Below are 22706 nucleotides of genomic sequence, written 5' to 3'. Positions count from 1 at the left end.
TCCAAATGGATGAATCGAGTTGCGGAATGAGACGTAGTTTGACTGATAGAGGATGTGGAAATATGTAAATGTGCAAAGTTATAAGGGCCAAACGTCATAAGAAACGGAGGGGGTCAAAGTTGATGGGAGAAGGGCTATGCTATGTTATTGAAATACATCAAATAAACTGTTGAATCGTGAAAATAGTGAAAGATAGACAATGCAAACGGTGGTAGTTTCACATATTGACAAAATGTGATCTACAATGGGCAGAGTAAATCACGAACTTCCGGCTGCACCTTGAAATCCGCCATTTTGAAATCTGTGATAATTTTGGAAATGGAAAAGTAGTGATGTGATATATCAGTTAGGGCCAGCATGTTCTCAAAAGTCAATTATGAACTTTATTGATCGTTATCTGTACTTATTTGTTAGATTTAGGATAATCTTCATAGTTATTTACGAAAATTTAGGAGACTGATACTCGTACGTTGAAAGTTTGAACTATCACGAAAACACATGTAAGTTGAACATGTTCAAAGCCAAGAAAACTAACCTCGATATTTGATATCCAAGTTGTATATTATTATATTTCACTGTCGAATATCAAATTTCAGTGTTAGTTTTCTTGGTTTGTAGATATGTGAATTATTTCTTGTCCATAATACGACTAATAACGCTAAAAGACTCACAAATCAAATTTAGTTCGTACCTTTAGCATTTCTTACAATCAACGTACAATTGTAGTTATCAGCCTTTCGATAATTATGAGCCCCATAGACTCCTTCTTTCTTACAAATATTAGTATCAAGTATTAGTATCTTAACGGTAACCCACTGATAAACTGTAAGCAACCCCTGTAAAATGAAATGAAGTATTTCATTTTAACGAACAAGATTATGCTCTTTAGACTAAGGGAGACAATGACTAAGTCAAGTAAATGTTGATGGAAGATATGATGGAATGAGAATGTGGAAGGAAATTGAAGTATCCCGAGAAAACCGACACACGATACGATGGTGTCCACCACAAGGTTTCTTGGCTTAGGATCGAACCACAGGCCCCACGTAGCAGAGACAAGCTGTTTACCACTGAGTCACCGTGTCCTCCCCAATCCCTAAGAGACGCGGGCATCCAGTTAAGAATAACTGACAGAAAAACGTGCTTACCATTTTCGCACGAAGGAAACTCCACGAATCCCACATTCTGATTGTTTGTACTTCTTGTAGGTTGGTTTACCATACGCAATATTTAGTATATCGATACATCTGTCAGAATCATACTGTTTCCTCCAAAGTAGGGGCAGGGTGACTTAGTGATAGAGCGCTTACTTCTGGTGCGGGATGGACCTCGTTCGATTCCAGACTATAAAAGTTTGTAGTGGATACCATCGTACCCGTGAGATTTCTCGGGATTATCCTGTTTTCTCCTACATTCTCCTTTCACGAATTATTTCCCAAAAATTAGCTTCCATCTATTATCTCTCTTTATTATTGGATCGGATTTCAGTTTAGCATCCCTTCGGTAGCAAAATTACATGAGATATGGAGCTACGGATTAACGTGAGATCCGAAAATGGTGGACATTCTTATTTTGGAGATGTAAGTGGCTGATAAATCGTAAGGCGAAGTGGGATTAGGCTAGATGGGATGGAATCATCTGAAAAGGTAGGGGGACGGTAGGTAGCGGCATGAGTCACGGTGTCTCCCATGCCTATCTTTGCCCATTGTAATTGCTTAGGAACTGGGGGGACGCCATACACAGTTTTTTGGAGGTGAGGATGGGGTCCCCCGCGTTCCCACGCACTTTTATCCCTGCTGCTAAGTATTAATTGCTGTGAGGACTAACGAAAAATATTCATGATAATAATAATAATAATAATAATAATAATAATAATAATAATAATAATAATAATAATAATAATAATAATAATAATAATAATAATAATAATAATTAAGACTTTCATTCTCTCAATTTATGTGTAGCTATCAGTCAATCACACAGGTTCTTTGCAACGCTGAATTTTACAAGAAAGGTTTTGTTCATCGGTTTACAAGAATGGTTTACAAGAAGGTCTATCGTACATTGTAGTCACTTCTCCTCTTTTGCACACTGTGTGAAATTTAACTTGTATACTGTAGTGAGTTACAGAAAAGAGAATGCTATTTTTTTAAAAATGACATTATCAAATAAGATTGACCATTATCATAATATATTCAAGATGAAAAATATTCATTTAACAGTCGTCATACTTAGTTGTCTGCACTGAAATTTCCATAATGTGCTTTCTTCTTTTCTAATATGAGCACCGAGCTTCTTCGTGGCTAAGTGGTTCGCGCACGCGCCTTTGGCGTGAGAAACCCGGGTTCGATTCCGACGAGAGCTCATGTAGTTCGGAATTCACGATTAATCAGTAGGTCCCGTCTCATATAGCCTCGCTGCTGAAAGGGACGATAAAATCAACTCGACGCATATTGAGCACCATAGGAGATATAACTCCGAGGAGAATTTTGTCCCTGGAAAACCTCCCAAAATCATCAATGGTACGAAATATGTCTGCAATGCAACATGTCAATCATTTCCAACTCTATGCTCTGTGACCTAGTTTGCTTTTCATGTTTTCAGTAAACTAGACAGACAAAAGGAAGAATATAGGCTTTCTTCCAGAAAATTGTGTTCGAGGGTGGGGGGTCACACAGGCCCGAATCCACGGGCAGTTTAGGGGGCCGGGCTCACCCTAAATTTTTACATGAGAATGAAATATGAGCATTAAAGTAGTCAGCCATTAGGATTTTTTTTTTGTCTTAGAATGATACCAGATTCGACTTCTGGTGTAAGCTCAACTTTCAGTCCTGTGTCATTTGCAGGTCTCGTCTCATACAGATTCGTTGAAAAACCTCTAAACATGTGCTGTGACTAGTATGCGAACTAAAGTTTTTTTTAGCAAAAGAGATATACATTTCTCGCTTTAGACTCTGCCCTGTAATCCAGTTTTTCTGGAAGCGAGATAGTATGGTTGGAAACGGTCGATCAGATTCAAGCTGCGAACCCACATCAAAAAGACCTTCCTTTATAACAGTGGTGTTGTATAAGGACGAAAAACAAAAATATAACGATAGTTCCAGTAATAGATATTCTAGGAAAGAGATTTGTAGCTGGTTTTGAAATAGAGAAAGGACAGTGCCTGAGCTTTATTAATATTACTAGCGTATATTACCCGCTTTGCTGAGTTGAAATGAAAATTTAAATGCACAACTCCGTATTTCATGTGTTTAGTACCCGTGAAATATGCTGTTTTCGTTTTTAATGGCATCGATTTAAACAACATCGGAAAGATCATTGATCATCTCGGCGACCCCAAAAATCATGGATTCGACACCAATAATGGTCATTTTCGGTCATTTATATGTATATTTCCTTCTCCCCCATGTTGCGGGCCATGGCATCGAAAGTGTCATTGTTTATCTCAGCGAACCCCCACAAATGTGGATTCAGCACTCGGTCATTTTCCATCATTTTTAAATATCTCTTTCTCCCTGCCCCCCAAATTGTGTGATTGAATTTGAATTTAAACGAGATAGAAAGTACCACTATTCACCTAAGCGACCCAGAAAACTATAAATTCGACACTGATAGCGGCCATTATCGATCATTTTATATATATCACTTTCTCGCTTTCCCGCAAGTGGCGGAGCTGATCTTGCATTTAAACCGGATCGAAAATGTCACAGTTCATCAGAATGATCCCAAAAACTATGAATTAGACACTAATATTGGTCATTTTCGATTATTATTATTATATATAGCTCCCGTACCCCCGTGCTGCGGCACACGGCATCAGAATATTCACTGTTAATCTCTGCTACTCCTAAAACTATTGATTCGACACTAATATTAGTCATTTTCGATCATTTTTAAATGTTTATTCTCTCTCCTCCATTGCACCCTCCCCCTCCCCAATTATTAGGGGTGAACGTAGATTGAAACAGCATCAGAAGTGTTACTGTTTGTCTCATTGACCCCGAAAACTATGTAGATTCAACAATAATATCGGTCATTTTTGATCATTTTTAAATCTCTCTCCGTCCTCCTCCCCTACGTTGCTTCGTCAAAGTGAATAGCCTAAAGTAATCCTTGCCCCTAAATTCATGTATGCTGAAAATTTGATTTAGATCGGTCAGGTGGTTCAAGATTGAAGTCACAAAGGCAGTCATTTATATTTTATTTTTTTTACATATATTTCGCCCTCCCCCTCCCCTACGTTGGCTCGTCAAAGTGAAACGGTAAAAAAAAAAAAACACTCAAGGCCCGACCTTCATGTATATAAAAAATTAGATCGAGATTGGTTGAGTGGTTCAAAAGTTATTAGATTTTACTAGTTTTTATTTATACGTCCCCCTCCCCTCCTCCTAGGATGTACCGTTAAAGTGAAATTAGGAAAACGTTTCCAGATCCGAACCTCATATATCTTGAAAATTTGATTGCGATCGGTCAGATAGTTCAATAGTTATTAAGTTACAAAAATAGTCACTTTCAGTCTTATATAAATTGGTATTTATATATCCCCTCCTTCTCCGCCCCCACGTTGCTCCGTCAAACTTAAATTACAAAAACGATCCCAGGTCTGAGGCTCATCCATGTGGAAAATTTGATCAAGATCGGTCGAGTGGTTCAGGAGTTATTAAGTTTTATTTATTTTTACATTCCTCCCTCTCAGTTCTACCATCAAAGTGAATAGCCTAACCAGCCCAGCCGTGAAACTCCTCCATGTTACAAATTTGATAAAGATCTGTTATGCGGTTCAGGAGATTTAGAGTCGAAAACATAGTGTTTTTCAATTTTATATATATTGAAATTAGTGTAAAATCCATAGTTTTCGATATTAATGTAAAATCCATAGTTTTCGCGGTCGCTGAAATATATATATATTAGTAGTGTCGAATCTAAATATTTTCCTATGGCCCAAGGTAAAATTTTACGGCACTTTCCACCAGCCCCTCCTCCCTTTCCAACAGAACGGCGGATGCATCGCTTTTACCACTAGCAATCCTCTACATTGAAACTTTTCCCAAATAGGCAGTACTGGCCTCGATAGAAGGAAAAAAAAGAGTTTGAAGGGCCAGATCGGGGTAGGGGAAGAGAAGATTCACAGTGTTAGGAAAATTTCAATTGAATTAACAATTAACAATAAATCTGTAAATTTAATTGTTAATTGCAATTAACAACTGAAGTAAGTAATGGTTAATTGTTAATTGCAGTTGGCCATTAATAAAGGAGAATCAATTGCAATTAATCAATCAATTGAAAGTAATTGCAGTGGAAAGTAATTGCAATTGAATTCAGTCATTAAATTGCAATTGAAATTAATTGACAATCAATTCAATTGCAATCGATTTCCACAGCAATTACTTTCAATTGATTGATCAATTGCAATTGATTTTCACTGATTAATTTTCAACACTGTAGTTCAGAGAGGGTGTGGGGCAATGAAAACTTTAGCCACGACCAGTTGACCTACCACCCATCGTGAACCACGACCCACCGTGACCCACTCTGACCCACCACCCACCATGAACCACTCTAACCCACTGTGACCCACAGACCCGTAGAAACCCATTATCATCAACTCTGACCCATAATTCATGCCCTCATCTCTACTGACTAAAGAGTTTAAACTTGTAATAAAACAACACTATGAAATTATCACTCATTGGAGTTTGAATTTCTACGATCAACCACTCAAGCACCGCTCTATTACAATAACGGTGGATCTGACCTTTCTAATATAAATAAAATAGAGTTTGTTTGATTGTCTGTCTGTCTATCTGTGTGCGGCCTGTGAACCAGACGAGTGGACGAAAGTTTTATAAATTTGGTCACGGGTAGCTTGGTCTAGGCCCCAGATCAAGACGAAGAGTGTTTTTTTTTCAACCGGGACCGGCCTGGGGACCAGACAAGTTGGCCGAGAGTAACCAAATTTTGGCCACGAATACCTTGGTTCAGGACCCAGAACAAGGCGAAGCGTTTTTGACTAAATTCAAACCAGGGGGTCTCAGGGGGCGTTTACCGGGACAAGTAAAAGTAGTAGAAAATGACCGAAATGAGTGTCGATTTGATAGTTTTCGCGTTCGCTGAGATCAATGGTGACACTCCGATCGCATTAACTTCCAAATTCACCCTATTTGGCTGCGGGCCGGGGGTCAACTGAGGGGAAGGGATACCGAAACGTAAAAGTAATCTAAAATGACCGATATTAGTGTAAAATCCATAGTTTTCGCGGTCGCTGAGATAAATGGCGATACTCCCACAGGCGTTGACTTCCAAATACAGCCGCCATCGGCTGCGGGTCAGAGGCGTTGTTTTTTCAAAATTGGAACCAGAGGATCATAGGGGCTTTTACCGAGATATGTAAAAGTAGTAGAAAATGGCAGATGTTAGTGTCACATTCATAGTTTTCGCGGTCACTGAGATAAATGGCGATACTGTCATTAGCGATTATTTTCTAATTCAGCCACCATTGTATGCGGGCCGGGAGTCACCGGGGGTGAATTGCGAGACATGCAAAATTATGGAAAATGACCGGTATTAGTGTCAAATCCATGGTTTTCACTGTCGCTGAGATGAATGGTGATACTCCCACAGGCGTTGACTTTCAAATACAGCCGCCATCGGCTGCGGGCCAGAGGCGTTGTTTTTTCAAAATTGGAACCAAAGGATCATAAGTAGCTTTTACCGGGATATGTAAAAGTAGTAGAAAATGGCAGATGTTAGTGTTACATTCATAGTTTTCGCGTTATCGGCTGGAGGCCAGAGGGGATTTTTTCACAATTGGAACCAAGGGGGTCTCAGGGGGCGTTTACCGGGACATGTAAAAGTAGTAGAAAATGACCAATATTTGTGTCGAATCCATATTTATCGGGATTTCTCAGATGTATAGTGACATCCCCGATAGTGTTTACGTTCAAATTCAGCCCCCATCGGCCTTCCCAATGAAAACACATGTACGTTTTTGGTTATATATTCACACAAAATATATCCAATTTTAGAAATGTTTCTTAATTGTTCTTCCGTTGTTGAGTTTGTTTACATTGATACTTTATCTGATCAGTGCGAAGAACGGGCATAACAGCTAGTACGAAATGGTAAAGTGTTTCTCATGGACCAAATTACAATGAATTCAGTTACATAGATAATTATTATAATTATCATTGATAATTATTACCTTCTTGAATTATAGATACTTTTCAGTGGAAAAGGATTAAAATTTGAAATCCAAAATCAAAGTAAAGGAGACCAATGTAAATGAAAAAAGTATAAAATTTTCCATATAATTAAGCTTACTGTACAAATTGTATATCTCTTTTTCCCACAATTTAATTTCCTTGTGCTCTGAACGCTAAACACAAGTTTCAGCAATTATTATAATAGAAAGCAGTGGATATATAATGCGAAGCACTGCATTTTGTTTCTCAATTTGTTTCTCAACTAACATCGATCGTTGGGGCCGCGGTGGCTCAGTGGTAGAGCGTTCACCTCTGGTGTTTTGGGTTCCGGATTCAATCCCAGCCTCCGCCAAGTGAACTTTGTGGTGGACAAACACCGTGTGCGTGGGTTTTCTCGGGGTTCTCCCGTTTCCTCCCACTTTCTTCATTCCACCATTTCATTCATTTCTCATCTTCACCGTCTCCTTTAGCCTAACCGGCATAACCGTGGGACGTAAAACTCAAAGATTTCATTTCATTTTTAACATCGATCGTTTTCGATTATTTTTTACAAACAACCCACTACCAATTTCCCATATGTAGAAAGTCCTTCCTTACATAAAAGAGATTTAAAAAATGCAACGACACGTTCTGTTTATTTTTAGCTCCATAAATTGATGTCGAGTTTCGTGTCGAGCCGAGTTTGACCTCGTTCATCTCGTTTTAACTCGTTTTGAAATCATGATCTGATTATACTGGAAAGAGCAACCATGAAAAATGTAAACAGTAATGTGGAATACTTTTAGTGGTGCTCATGACAGGGTTGCATTTTGTCTCGTACTTTTAGTGCAACTCGAGGGGTACTTTTAGTGCATCTCGTCTCGTCTCGATAGCGAAACGACTATAGATTTTTATAACGAGACAGCGTCAAATGCCGTGAGCACCGAAGTCATTAACTTGTTCCGCAACCAACGAATTTCGGGATGGTTTTTTGCATAGTTTTGTGCCATTTTGTACGCCTATTCTCACTTTTTGTGCGTCACCTCAAGTGGATCAAAGTGAGCCTACAAATATGGCGAAACAAGTTTTTTTTTATTTTCTGCGGAAGTACGATTTTAGGGGGCAAACGCAACCACCCAAAATTTTGGAAGTTGAGGCCCGAAAGGCCAGAGGAAGTACTCCGAAGTGAATGAAATTGTGCACAGATATTGTAGACATAAAATGAGGGAATACGAGTTTCTTATTTTCCTGAAGAAGAAAAATCGCATAGGTGGGACCCAGACCCCTCCAAAACTTAGATCGTGAAGTATCAAAAGTGCTAATAACAGTATGTCAGAGTTCTTGAAGGACATGAAGAATTTGAACGATATATTTTGTAGGGACAATACGCAAAAAATAAACGAATGTTTTTTTATTTTGTGCGGAAAAGCGGTTTTAGGGGGCAAAAGCCCCCTTCAAAAATTTTTGAAATTTGGGGCCCAAAAGGCAAGAAGAAGTGAACAGAAGTGAATGAAATTGTGCACAGATATTGTAGACGTAAAATGAGACAATTAGGTTTCGTATTTTCCTATTAAAAACCGTTGAGTTTCACGAACCTTTTGAACCGTTGATTACGAAATATCAAAAGTGCAAATAAGCATACGTCAGAAGTTCGTAAAGAATATGGAGAATAGCAACGAAGCTTCGTATAGAGACAATTTGCAAACCAATAAGTTAAACGTGTTTTAATATTTGCGGAGAAACAATGTTGGGCCTATTCCCCCATCCGAAAAAAGTAAATATTACCGTAATAGCGCAGGAAGGAGTGGACTGAAGCAAGTGAAATTGTGAGTAGATATTATGTAGTCCCTATGTAAAATAGGGCATTTTGTGTTTCTCAAGTGCCTCTATCCGTTTTGCTTCAAATTTGGCTGATCAACAGCAAACTGAACATAAATCAATACGTGTTCTTGTTTATGCGCAAAAATTTTGTAAGCGTTAAAACTGCTTTCTGAAATACTATAAAATACGCTATAGTGTTTTTGCTTGTACTCGATCTGCCACATTGAAAAAATAGGATGAAGACAAGACACTTGTGAAACAAGAAAGCCATATATTACATATCCAATATCTACATACAATTTTGTTCGCTTCGGTCCACTCCTCTCGCTACTCAACGCCATGGTCCATTCAAGTTTTTTATTCTTTCAAGAAAATACGAAACACGTATTCTCTCGTCTTACCTCTATAATATTTGTGCACATTTCATTCACTTCGGTCCACTTCTTCTTGCCTTTTGGGTCAAATTCCAAAATTTTGGACGGGGGCTCTTGCCCACAAAAACCATTTTCACCCGAAAATTAAAAAACATATTCGTTTATTTTTATACTATTATTTATAGACAAAGTTTCGTTGCAATTTTTCATGTCCTCTAGATACATCTGACATACTCTTACTAGCACTTTTGATATTTCGTGATCAAAGGTTTGGAGAGGTCCGTGCCCCACCCAACCCTTTTGCTCAGGGAAATACGAACCCTGTATTCCGTCATTTTATGTTTACAATATCTGTGCAAAATTTCATTCACTTCGGTTCACATCTTCTTACCTTTCGGGCGCGAACTTTGAAAATTTTGTGTGAGTTCTATTGCTCCCTAAAACCGTTTCTCCGCAGAAAATAGAAAAAAAGTATTCCTTTATTTTTTGCGTATTGTCCGTACACCAAGATATGTCGCAATTCTTCGTGTCCTTTACACACATCTGACACATTGTTACTAGCACACTTGATATTTCATGACGAAAAGTTTGGAAGGGTCCTTGCCAGACCCAGCTTTTTTTTTTTTTTTTTTTTAGGAAAATACGAAACCCGTATTCCCTCATTTTACATCTACAATATCTGTGCACAATTTCATTCACTCCGGTTCACTTCTTCTTGCCTTTCGATCAACAACATTCAAAATTTTGGGTGGGGGCTTTTGCACCCTAAAACCCTTTTTCTGCAGAACATTAAAAACCCGTATTCGTTTATTTTTTTCGTATTGTCCATACACAAAGTTATATTGCAATTCTTGATGTCATTTACATACATCTGACATACTGTTACTAGCACTTTTGATATTTCATGATCAAAGGTTTGGAGGGGTGCGTGCCTCACCCAGCCGTTTTTTCCAGGAAATTACGAAACAAGTATTCCCTCATTTTACGTCTAAAATATCTGTGCAAAATTTCATACCCATCGGTTCATTTCTTTTTGCCTCTCGTGCGTTAAGTTTCAAAATTTTGGGTGGGAGGTTTTGACCCTAAAACCGTTTTTCCGCAGAAAATTTTAAAAAACGTATTTGTTAATTTTTGTGTATTGTCCATACGTAAAGTTATGTTGCAATTCTTCATGTCCTTTACATACACCTGACATACTGTTACTAGCAATTTTGATATTTCGTGATTAAATGTTTGGAGGGGTCCGTGCCCCTCGAACCGTTTTTTTTTTTTAGGAAAATACGAAACCGTATTTCCTAATTTTACGTCTGCAATATCTGTGCAGAATTTCATTTACTTCGGTTCAGTTGTTCTTGCCTTTCGGGTGTCAACTTTATAAATTTTGGGTGGGGCTTTTATATTGAACGTTTACATTATGTAACTTTTTCTTTTTTATGAGATTCTTGTTTGGGGGGAGTAGAGAAATGCTTTCCTCTGGTATCTCTTTCTTGCCATTCATCTTGTTTGAACTGCTTAAGTAAGATAATTTTGTAACTTTTGATGTCATTTATTTCCGTCACGATAATAAAATTGTCATTCTTAACAATTTGTTTTATTCTCTTATTTGCAGTTTGCCACACTGATATATTTGTTACAAAATTGAGGTTTGGTCCAACGCCTTTCGAATTCACAACCAACCAAACCGCCGAGCTTTTTGGGTTGCCTGCTATTGCAGGAAAAGGAGAATAGCAGGTGGTAATGCACTTTTGGAGTCGTGTATACAAACATAACCATATTGTATGTAGGAGAAGAAGTAAAAGAATATGTCTCTTAACACGAAAGACAGAAACCAAGAAAGTATTCTTCCAAGTGTTGGTAAGATAACCAAGAACCAGTTTACAGAATTAGAAAACACGTGTTTCTTTCCTCGGGTGTATCATTTTGTTTTCGCGAGTTGTCTGCTTATTCATCGGGGCTACAGAAGTATAATTCAAAATCCTCACTTGTTTCTAGTTCATTACTTTATTACTCTTTGTTGCCACATATGACTTCTCTATTGTACATATTCAGCACATGTGGGGGCGCGGTGGCTCAGTGGTAGAGCGTTCACCTCTGGTGCTTGGGGTCCCTGGTTCGACCCCAGGTCGCACCGTGTTTACTTTGTGGTGGACAAACACCGTGCTCGTGGGTTTTCTCGGGGTTCTCCCGTTTCCTCCCACTTTCTTCATTTCATTCATTTCTCATCATCACCGTCTCCTTTAGCCTAACCGGCATAACCGTGGGACGTAGAACTAAAGATTTCATTTCATTTTTTCATTTTCAGCACATGTAACTCCAATAGTGTGCAACACTGTACCACTACACTTCACTGTTATGTTTAGTGATAATAGTGCATTTTAAATCTGTGCACGCTTGTGTATGGTGCTATTTCAAACAAAATATTTTATGCTGAGTTGGCAACACTGCTTCACCTATGGTAACACTGTTTGTGGTTTTCGATAATGCATTTTGTTCTCATTATATTGTCAACTTTTGTTTTGATTGCTTTAACAATTTTCAAGATATTTACTTTAAACGCACATAATTCCATTATATAATTTTTGGGATATTCAAATTTTGAAGCGCCGTAGCTCCTATCCTTCTGGTCCATAGCACCTTAAATTTTGCTCATGTTCATTTCTCATGATGTTCTATAGATGTGCTATGCGGCAATCAGATTTCAGGACAACTTGTGGGACACTCCAGTGTTAGCACCAAACGTGATTTATCGTGATGAAATGAACAAATTTTCCGTTATTAAGAAATAAAAGCTATAGAAAATTATTGAAGTTGGTCTTCTTTAGGTTTTCAGCATGCTAAATTTTATATAGATATATTCTTTATAAGACTATACTTTATAAGGGAAGATGTGCGATCATACCCACAAATTTAGCTAGTGAGTGAAAGATGTTTTCTGCACAAATATTTTATAGGTTTCGGTGCATGAAACACCAATACGCCATGGTCTCGGTTATCTGACCTTCGTTTATTCCAATCAATATCCGACATATCATTGTAGGTAAAAAAAAAAAAAAAAAAAAAAAAAAAAAAAAAAAAAAAAGGATCATTTGGCAAGAAGAACTGCAACTTGTGGTCTTACGAGGGAACCATCTGCAAGTGTAACTCTGACTTCGAGTCGAGACTATGGCCGTTGAATACCTTGTCCCAAAAGAACATAACACGAAGAGGGATCAGGGTTGAATTCAGGGGGTAGCCCGGGGGGGAATCTCCCTCCCGAAGAAAATTCATTCCCCCCCGGAGAAACCAAAAAAATTTCAGTCACAAAATGTAGAAATTACTTCACCTAATTATTTGCTTTCTTTCCGTGCACGTGCAGAAGAAATCCAATCTCTCAATATACATATAAATGACGCAGACCCATTCTATATAAATATTAAACATGTAACATCTAAGATAGAATACCAAATAGTCAATAAAACTTGTATTTCTTAACGCTATGACCGAGTTTGGCAGAACATGAAATTGTTAACTGTTAAAAAAAAAAAAAAAAAAAAAAAGGTTTGTATTTTAGTAGGTAGTATACTCTCGCCCTATATTATATATTAGTAGGTAGCACTAGCACAGATTGAGATAGGAAAGGAAAGATAGGGAAGATCTTTTGATCATTCCACATGATCTCTGATGTCAACAGACTTCAGTTCTTGAAAATGTACAGTTCTTGCATTATTTGAAATAGGGCGCCGAAATCCCATTTCTCGCATCGGAAGTAAAAGACGTAAATGTGTTTTACGATTGTTAAAGTAAACACATCTTTCTCTAATTAAAAATAATTCAGTTAAAGAGAGAGATTGAGAGGTCGTCATTTAGAGGGATCAGGGAGGAACAGTTATCCCTCCTGGATTAGAGACTTATATAGAATTTATCAATATGATAGTAGTATATAAGTGAAAGATTGCTATTGAAGGTGATGAAGATCCTGCTCAGTGTCGTGCCATGGGGGAGGAGCAAGCGGGGCGACGGCCCCGGGCGCCGAAGTAAGGGGTGCAAAATTCGGGAGGGAGAAAGAAAAGAAAAGAAGGAAAGAAAAACAGGAATGAAACAAATGTGCACATATATAAAATGAAAGGAAAAAGTAATGAAAAGTGCTCAAAATCAAGGAAAAGCAGGGTTTACTTTTTAAAATTTTCTCACCTTTCGCGGCTGGTCTGTCGACCTCACTCATATATACGGGGGTGCCGTCGTATACTCTCGCGCCAAGCGCTGATTTTCCATGCGTAAACTAAACTATTGATGTGTATGCAGTGAAGAAACTAAGGCTAATATGCTTGATTTAGAATCAGAAGTGTGAGAAAGAATAACTTTTTGTTAAGATATTCCTATGTATGTTTGTTTTAGGACAAAAAATATTTGAGTTATTTTAAATCTTTTTAAAAACTTCTACATTAGTAACAAACAGTAACTACTGAATATAGGAAATAACAAAAATAGCTACTGTAAATAGCAGTTAAAGTTTAGTGTAAGATATTTTTGCCAGTCTTTATTTAATGTTTTAGATGAAATCAAACGATTGTTTTTTTTATTTATAATCTCACATTGAATATTTATCAGCAATTAGTCTCAATATTAGGTAAGATGTGTATGTGAATGGAATTGTTAAATATGCTGCTTTCTTGCAAAAATACAGAAAAACAACCCTCCCCCCCGAGGAGTTGACATTCCCCCCCCCGGGTGAAAATGTCTGAATTCAACACTGAGAGGGATACATCCTCGATCGCAACCGTTGCGGAGATATAAGCGTGAAAATTTAGAAATTGAGCTTCACATTACAAAGTCAGATTCAGGGTCAGATTTTTCGGAAAAGATCGGGTAAGGAAACTCAGCGAATACACATCAAATTTGTGGGGGGGGGCTCAGCACCTTTTGAATAAAAAAATTGTGTTCCCGGGGCACTCGCAGGGTCCCAGGCGGGGTCCAACTCAAAATTTGCAAATGGAACCGGGGGTCAAGTAGCTCCAATTGTGAGCAACACTGTACCACTATAGTGCACTGTTATGTTTAGTGATAATACTGCATTTTAAATCTGTGCATACTTGTATATGGTGCTATTTTAAACAAAATATTTTTATGCTGAGTTGACAACACTGCTTCACCTATGGTAACACTGTTTATGGTTTTCGATAACGTATTATATTGTGCAACTTTTGTTTTGATTGCTGTAACGGTTTTCAAGATATTTACTTTAAACGTACATAATTCAATGATATAATTTTTTGGATATTCAAAATTTGAAGTGTTGTAGCTCCTATCCTGCTGGTGCATAGCACCTTAAGTTTTGGCTCATGTTCATTTCTCATGATGATCTATCAGATGTGCTATGTGGCAATCAGATTTCAGCGACAACTTGTGGGACCCTCCCCTGTAAAATGTCTGTTTATGTCTATATATATTTATCACACTTTATTTGAGACAAAATTGTTCTTTTTCCAAGAAAAGAGGATGAGAGAAGCTATACAATAGCATAAACTGAAAACAATCGCCATTGCTAATAGTACACTAATTCTGAATAAATACGCCATCAGAGGAAACAAAAAGTTATTTCCTTATTATATTGTTTCGATTTTTATTAACCTAAAAACTATACACTTTCTATAATGTTTTGTAAAAAAAAAGTAAAATGGATGGGATAGGATTCGATCTTGTGAAAACAGTATAAGAACTAACAGTCCACCACTCTACCTCTTGACCACAGAGATTACATTTTGTTGCATGTCTTTTTCTTAAGAAATAAATGCTCATGGCTATAGAGCATGTCACTTCCAAACTGAAGAAAACAGTTTTCCTCTTTGTTTCTATATTTCCGTACATCTTAATTACAGAAGCTAATTTATATTTGGCAGACAACTTAAACCTTAGGTTTAAGCCAATAAATGCAATATTTAACTCCACTTTCCAGTTTCATGATTCAGCTCTCCCCCTACCAATCGTGTTATTCCCTCTGCAATCGTGCTCTGCTACTGCAAAATTGCTCGAAAACAGTATTGCCAGTATACACAAAACCGAGCATAATTTTGTTTTTTGCTTATATTTTTATTTTATTATTTTATTATCTTTTTTGGAAATATCTTCTTAGATGATGAAGAAAGTCTTCATTTGTGAAATATGAACAACAAACATTTCCTGAGTTGTTTTCGGGAAGATCATCGGGAAAAACTTACCTCCAAAGGTAAACTATTCTACTTGTAATTTTGAGGATAAACGGTTTATGTCATATTGTAAATGAAGGGAAAGATGAAAAAACAAGGAATGTCCATATATGTGCTTTTTCGGGTGCATTGCCCTATCTGTTAGTGACTCTTGGTACTACTTGACTGTATATGCCATGTATGAGTAGATGTAGAAATGTCCATGTAAAATGGGCAAAAGATTTAACTAACTCTATTCTTCTTACGCGGTTTTCAATATTAAAACGCCGTTTTCTCGAAAATACAGTTTTGTAACATTCCTTCTTTTTCCCCTTACCCTTCAAATTATATATAACCTGGACCAAGTATATCGAATAATTTTTAAGCAAATCCTTGGGAAAATTTCACTCTCGAAGTAAACTATCTCGGATTTTTCTTTTCGGAACAAGCGAGTTATACCATATTGTAAGATTACTACAGAAAATATTTTTACTGAAATTACAACAAATTTGTTTACTACTAAGAAAATTTCGAAAAAAATCAACCCTTGAGAAAACATCTCTCTACGATTTATGCTCTATGTTAGTTTATTAATTAAAGATTTCTTTACGAAATATGAACAAAATTATCTGAGGCGTTAATGGTAAAATCATCGGAGGAAAGCTCACCCTAAGACTAAACTACCCCTTCTGAATGTTTACATGACGAACGAGTTGTCATATTGTTAGGTTATTTATGCAGGAGTGCCCACAAAGGGGGCTATGACGCAAACTGCGTCATTGAAATATTTGGGGGGCTAAAATCTCTATAAATATGTTTGAGGGGGTGTAAAAATTTATCGGAAAGATTTTTTTCATGGAAGAACACCTACGGATAGACAATTGGGGGGTGCGTCATTGACATAAGGGGGGTGGGCACCACTGATTAACAGCCAAGGACTTTCACGAGTTTTATTTCTCCGTCCAGAGATGGAGTTAGCATCGCAGTCGGTCTTGCCTCCGCTCGCAAAAACGTGTGTGAAAATGTTTGTTGTTTAATTCGATGTTGCCATCTCAATAATGAAAAAGTGTTAAATACAGTCAAATCAGTTGACAAATAATGAACATAAAGAACATAATTGTTTTATATATACACATTCTTCTGTATATTTATACGTGTATGTTTGTGTGTATTGGTAAAATAAGTCATAGTTTTCGTCTAATAATAAGAAAACAGTCTATAACATGTCATGAAATCCCAAACACCCTCCAATCGCCCCTTTTTGTTCCAAGCCTCGTTTAGAAAGGAAAACGCCTGTGGGGGCGTTAAGCCATTGTTAAGAACCAGTGATCGAAATAATGAAAATAATTTCAAGATTCTCATCATTATTCGGACCCCCTTGAAGTCTCAGAAAAAGGAAAAAAAAGTACTGAAAGTTTTTGATAAATGGGAATTTCTTGTTTTATCTTCATTCTTGTACATTTTCAGAATACGAAATACCAGTAAATTAAATACATTTAAGTAGAGAAAAGGAAGAAATGAAATGATTACTTGTTCTGTATTGCTTGGTATATAATGTGTTTCTATGGAGTATCTGATACGTTTTATTATTATTATTATTATTATTATTATTATTATTATTATTATTATTATTATTATTATTATTATTATTATTATTATTATTATTATTATTATTTCTCTGTGCATGAAAACGCGTACCAATGAGTGCAATATCGCGCTAATACACTTACGTTATTTTTATTTTTGTAAGTAACCCTTTAACTTCTTCCTTCTGTTCCCAATATTTATATATTTTCAACCCATCAAGTCTTTTCTTCTGTTACGAAATAAAATATTAATGTATTTAAAAACAGATTTTGTTCGATTTAGAGATGGAAATTGTACAGTAATTTGGCTGTCCGCAGATGTACATCAAAACCCGATTACCGTACGAGAAAGTGCGATAATTTTAAATCTTGAGCTCTTATTCCTCAATATAGTCCTAAAAACTATTACTGTTTGTAATAAAACAGTAATACTACTTTTTAAAGAAGGAAAACGTTCCGTTTAGCTGATTTTGAGGAAAAAAGAAAACACTACTCAGCCGAGTAAGGAAGTTTAAAATGTCGGGGGAAACCTATTTTATTACGCTTCCCTAACAGATAGATAAAGGGAGTAAGGCATATGTTTACATCTCCCGTGACTGCAATATTCCATAGCATTATTTATTCTTTTATTCATGTTTATTTATACATTATGTTTGGAGGGTTCATTTCACATATACGGTACAAAGAAAATTTATATAGTAACTACTTTATGTACAAAAAGATTCTACCGAAGGCGGACCGTAGTCAGTCAGCGACGACAAAAGAAATAACTAATATACTTACTTTTTTGTTTGTAATATTGCCTCCTTTTTGTTTTATTGAGGGCTGCAAAATGAATCTTATGTACCTTTGACGCCCCTCAAACTCTATCAGAATTGAGGGAGGGGCACCTCTCTTGGTCCTTCATCTTGTTACGCCACTTATCCTGCTGGACAAAATATTTTCTATTTATGTCACTGAATACTTGTCAGAATCATTTTATTGAATAGTTTATTTCCCAATAGTATATGCCACACATAGGCGTAAATTGCGCCCCCACAAGCCTTGCGGCCCAGGGGGCACATAACCAAGGGCTATGGGGACTCTGAGGCTTCAAGTTACGCTACTGTTGCCACATATGTTATAACGTTTAAAATATGGTGGTATGTTTTTAGCTGAATCTAATATAATATCTTATAAATCAGAAAACAATCTTAACAAATCATGAAACTGTTATTCAAAAGAGTACAGTAATGTTAAATATGCCTATATAAAATTTTGTTTATATTATTTATTACGAGAAACCGAATTCAGATATAGTCTTCACCAGAGACGTACGCAGGAATTTATGTCGGGAGGGGTCGAAAGTTTTTGGGCGGGTTCAAATACAATTTGAGGCTAAATTATATTAAACTTTGTATTGCCCCTAAAATTAGACTAAATTTACAAAAATGTCGGGATATTGGGGGGTCCGGACCCACTCCCTGAGTACGTCCCTTGTCTTCACAATCCTGATGTGATGTGATGTGAAATTGGTCATCTCAAAATTTTATCTTGTAGAACACGTTATGCTCTCCTGGTCTGTAGTTTGAATACATGTATCAATTTCGGATACATGAGAACTTATTTGATTTGATGGGAATTTAATCACTATATATTAAGCACTTATCCAGGTTTTCTTTTCGCGGAGGGGTGACAAGGGGAAGTCTCGTAAGCACGTAATTCTAATGTTTTAAAATATCAATTTGTTTTCAAAATAATAATAATAATAATAATAATAATAATAATAATAATAATAATAATAATATAATGCAACAGTTCTATTCTTGCTTAAACTTTTCCTTACTTTTCATTATAAGAACCAGTTTAGTTTGAACGAACTGTATTATGGCACAAAGAAAGTCAAACAAATATTTCCGAGAGATATGTAACTAAGGAAAATGTCTGCGATAGCGTATAACAAGAACAACAAGAAAACACTGAGTGTATACTTCTATTACATTTAAAGTTGTAAACAGAACAGAAACGAAATTTTAATCCTATTTAAAAGTGTTCTTTTTTATTCCACCAAGGGGCAATGGTATCACGGTATGTTCTTGGACTTAAAAGAAGACGACAACACATTGACCAAAATTTTGACAGACTGGAAGTAATTTGAAACAAAAGAATCTCAAAAACGTAAAAGTATGTTTATTAAAAACGTGCTTCAGTTTCGGAGGGGACATGAGCCCCCAGGTCCCACCTGGATACGTGCCTGTTATATATGCTTGCTGTGGTGGAAGCTTCACGTTGATCTGTTTCAATAGTTTGAATGGTTGTTGCCATAATTCATCGATCGATACAGAGAAAAATACATAGCCTTTCATATCACCCCTAAAGATAAAGTATCTGTATTTGCCTCAGAGACGTACGCAGGAATTTATTGTGAAAGGGGTCCAAATCATTTCGGAAGGTCCGAAAACAATTTAAGGTTAAATTATATTAAAATGTGTAAAATTACCCCTAAAGTTAGAATAAATTTAGAAAAAAGTCGGAATTTCGGGGGGGGGGGTCCGGGACCCCAGTACCCAACCTCTTCGTACGTCCCTGGGTAAATGTATGAAGAAATGTTAGAAACTTTAATTGAAAATTCCAGGGGTACCCTGTAGAGATAATCAATTCTGAAATAGCCCTCGATCAAGCCATGAAAAGTATTTTTTGGAGAAGGTGTACTTGTTAGAAAATGTTTTTTCTGCCTTATTTTATCACACATGTAATTTCGTTTACGTTATGTTTTTCCTCCATGCATCAATATCCAAACTCCCCCAGCAAAAATACAGAACCCGAGACAAAATTCTGGGAAAACCCCTGGTTGGGGCCGGTGCAGGGCCATACACCGTCGTCTGGTTACTCTGGTTTTATATATATCATTTGTTATTATTTATCAAATTTAATAAAATTTTGAAACGACAATATAACAACAACAAAAAAAAAGCCATAGAAACCTCTTCTGTCGCCTTGAAATACAAAAGCATCAAATACGAATTGAAAGGATGGGATTTCAAGGAAAAAGAATGGCCCAAAAACTTGTCTTGAGAACCAAGTAATTAGAAGAACATGTTTGGTAGCAGCAGTCTATAGCACTAACCGTGGCGGGGGAGTTCTTTCAATGGTGGTATACCCATCCTTCTGTTCAACGCGCGATCAGTAACCCTCCCCGTGTAGAAGCTGTCACTCACTCCAAAAAACTCGTCCTATAGAGCGGAGATGTTCATTCTTCCCTGACGTACTTCGCGCTCACTGACCCTACTGGTCGATCTCCCCTTCACACTTTTATCCTCTCTACATAAAGATATACACAAAATGCAAATGACAGGAAAAGCAATCGGCAACTGTCGCTCAGCATTAACGGGATGATCTACCTTTTCTCGGCACAAAATTTTTTATATTGGACCTTATGGGGAGAACATGGCTACCGAATTTCCTCAGTTTCTAAGGAACTAGGTATCTCTAATGGGAAAGAAAAATTTTGCAGCATTCTACAGAAGTTTATTAACGGGTTGAAATACTTAAATTGTATATTTGTCTGCTAGTTTAGCAGAAATAAATTATTAAAAAATAAATAAATTAGTTTCTTTTTATACAAATTATAATATGTCTAACTTTGGAACCAATTATGGTAGAAAGATCAACTTTTTTTTGTTTTATTCCTTAAGAAGAAACGACTCTAATAGTTTTAATCACAACCATATCTGATACGCCAATTAAAAAATAGTTTTTAAATATAAGTATTAAAGTCCATCTGTCAAAGTTTGACGAGGTTAAGTCACGCCCCACTCTAAGCTTGGCCGCGGAAAGGGCGGGGGTTGGTGAAATGGAGGGGGAAGGGGATGGATGTCTGAATGAAACAGGTTCTCGACCAGTTTCTGAGATTACCTGTCAGCTGCCAAATACTGTTAGCTTTATAGAGTTTGTCTGCCTCAATCGTTCCATACTAAGAGGCTGGACGATGTGGTGTGATCCTCTTTTTCCCGTTACCTCTGGAAGTTCAAGATGCATTCTAGAGTGCGCGGGAAGAACAGTATATATCAGAAAACGCTGTTATTTTGGGAATTTTTTCCCTTCCGGACAAATATTATAGCATACAGTAGTTGCAAGGGAAGGGGGGCAGAGGGGTGCCCCCACAGGATTCCGACAATGTAAAGTCCTGGCCCCCATATATAGGTGTCCGTAAAAAATGTCCCCTAAGTTCTTTTTAAAATAATGTCTTGGGAATATATTTCAAATTTGAGGTGTCTTCCTGATAGCCGTCATTTTCCAATATGGCCGCCGCCCTACGTAAATCTCTCTCTCTCTCTCTCTCTCTCTCTCTCTATATATATATATATATATATATATATATATATATATATATATATATATATATATATATATATATATAAAAAGAGAGAGACCGTGAACCAAGGCACTTAGAAAGATAATTTTGGTGTCAAACTATAGGTTTCTGAGGCCGATGAATTTAAATATGGCATTGTTTATTGCCACTTAGAAACCTTACAACCTGGCAACACTGTTGTCTAACGATTAACTGTACAAAGTTACAAATGCGTATATGCACGCATTACTCTAGGATGTAGCGTACTTCCTTAGGAGTAAACGAAACCTATTTTTTCTGGTAGCTTTCATCACGACAAGACATATTTTACATGGTAACATGAGAGAACATTGTCTAAATCCAATATGGCAGCCAATATGATGGCTAATTACTAGGCAACCAAGCAATGGACTTATTCAAATGCCTGTCAGTCCTAATTGGCCTAGAGCCTAGAGAATGGGAGAAAGAGGCAGGATACGGTCTCATTGAAGAAGCGTCTCCTGAGGGGGGCGAGGGAAATTTAAAATACTCCATTTTTTAATGAAAAACACGGTTTTGCCTCCTTGTCCGCAGACAACACTGCACACCAAATGCTCTATAAGACGTTCTCTAAATAGCCCTGTTAGATCCAACCTGTATTGTGTGTAAACCGTGCATTTTCACGGGGGAACAGCGGAGCAAAAGCCCTATTTTTTGTGATATTTCTGGTTTCTCGTGCTTATTTCGCTAAGACTAAGCACTGTAAGCCAATCTCCAATTATCCTATAGCAGTGTTAATTTCAGATCATTTCCTCCGGAGGCACCACGCACAGGGGGAAGCGACTAAAAATTGCGTGCTCCACAGAAATTTCTGCGAAGATCTCAAGCACCCGAGGGTGAATTTCGTAGCTCTTGGGAGAATTCCCCCCCCAGAATCACCCCTGAAATCATCACTGTCCTAGGGAGTTGAAACAAGAAGCAGGATACGCAAAAAAAGAACAAACTTTCAAAGCATTTAAAGTTTAGGCTCGTTGCGCTAAGTGCCTTCTTAGGACGAGGGTATGGGAATTGAAAAATGCACGTTTCCTTTATTTATTTATTTATTTATTTATTTATTGAAAAACATGTTTGCCCTTTTTTGTCCCCAGACAACCATGCCGACGACACACACCAATTGTCTTATACAAAAATGTTGCCATGATAACTCCTATAAGACCCATTTGTAACGGTGTGCATACTGTGCATTGTTATATGGGGACAAGGGAGCAAAG

The sequence above is a fragment of the Thermobia domestica genome, chromosome 16 (assembly GCF_964235325.1).
Source record: "Thermobia domestica chromosome 16, izTheDome1.hap1.1, whole genome shotgun sequence".
NCBI classification, from domain to species: Eukaryota; Metazoa; Arthropoda; class Insecta; order Zygentoma; family Lepismatidae; genus Thermobia; species Thermobia domestica.
The sequence above is the reverse complement of the archived record's forward strand: the minus strand, read 5'-3'. Positions refer to the sequence as shown.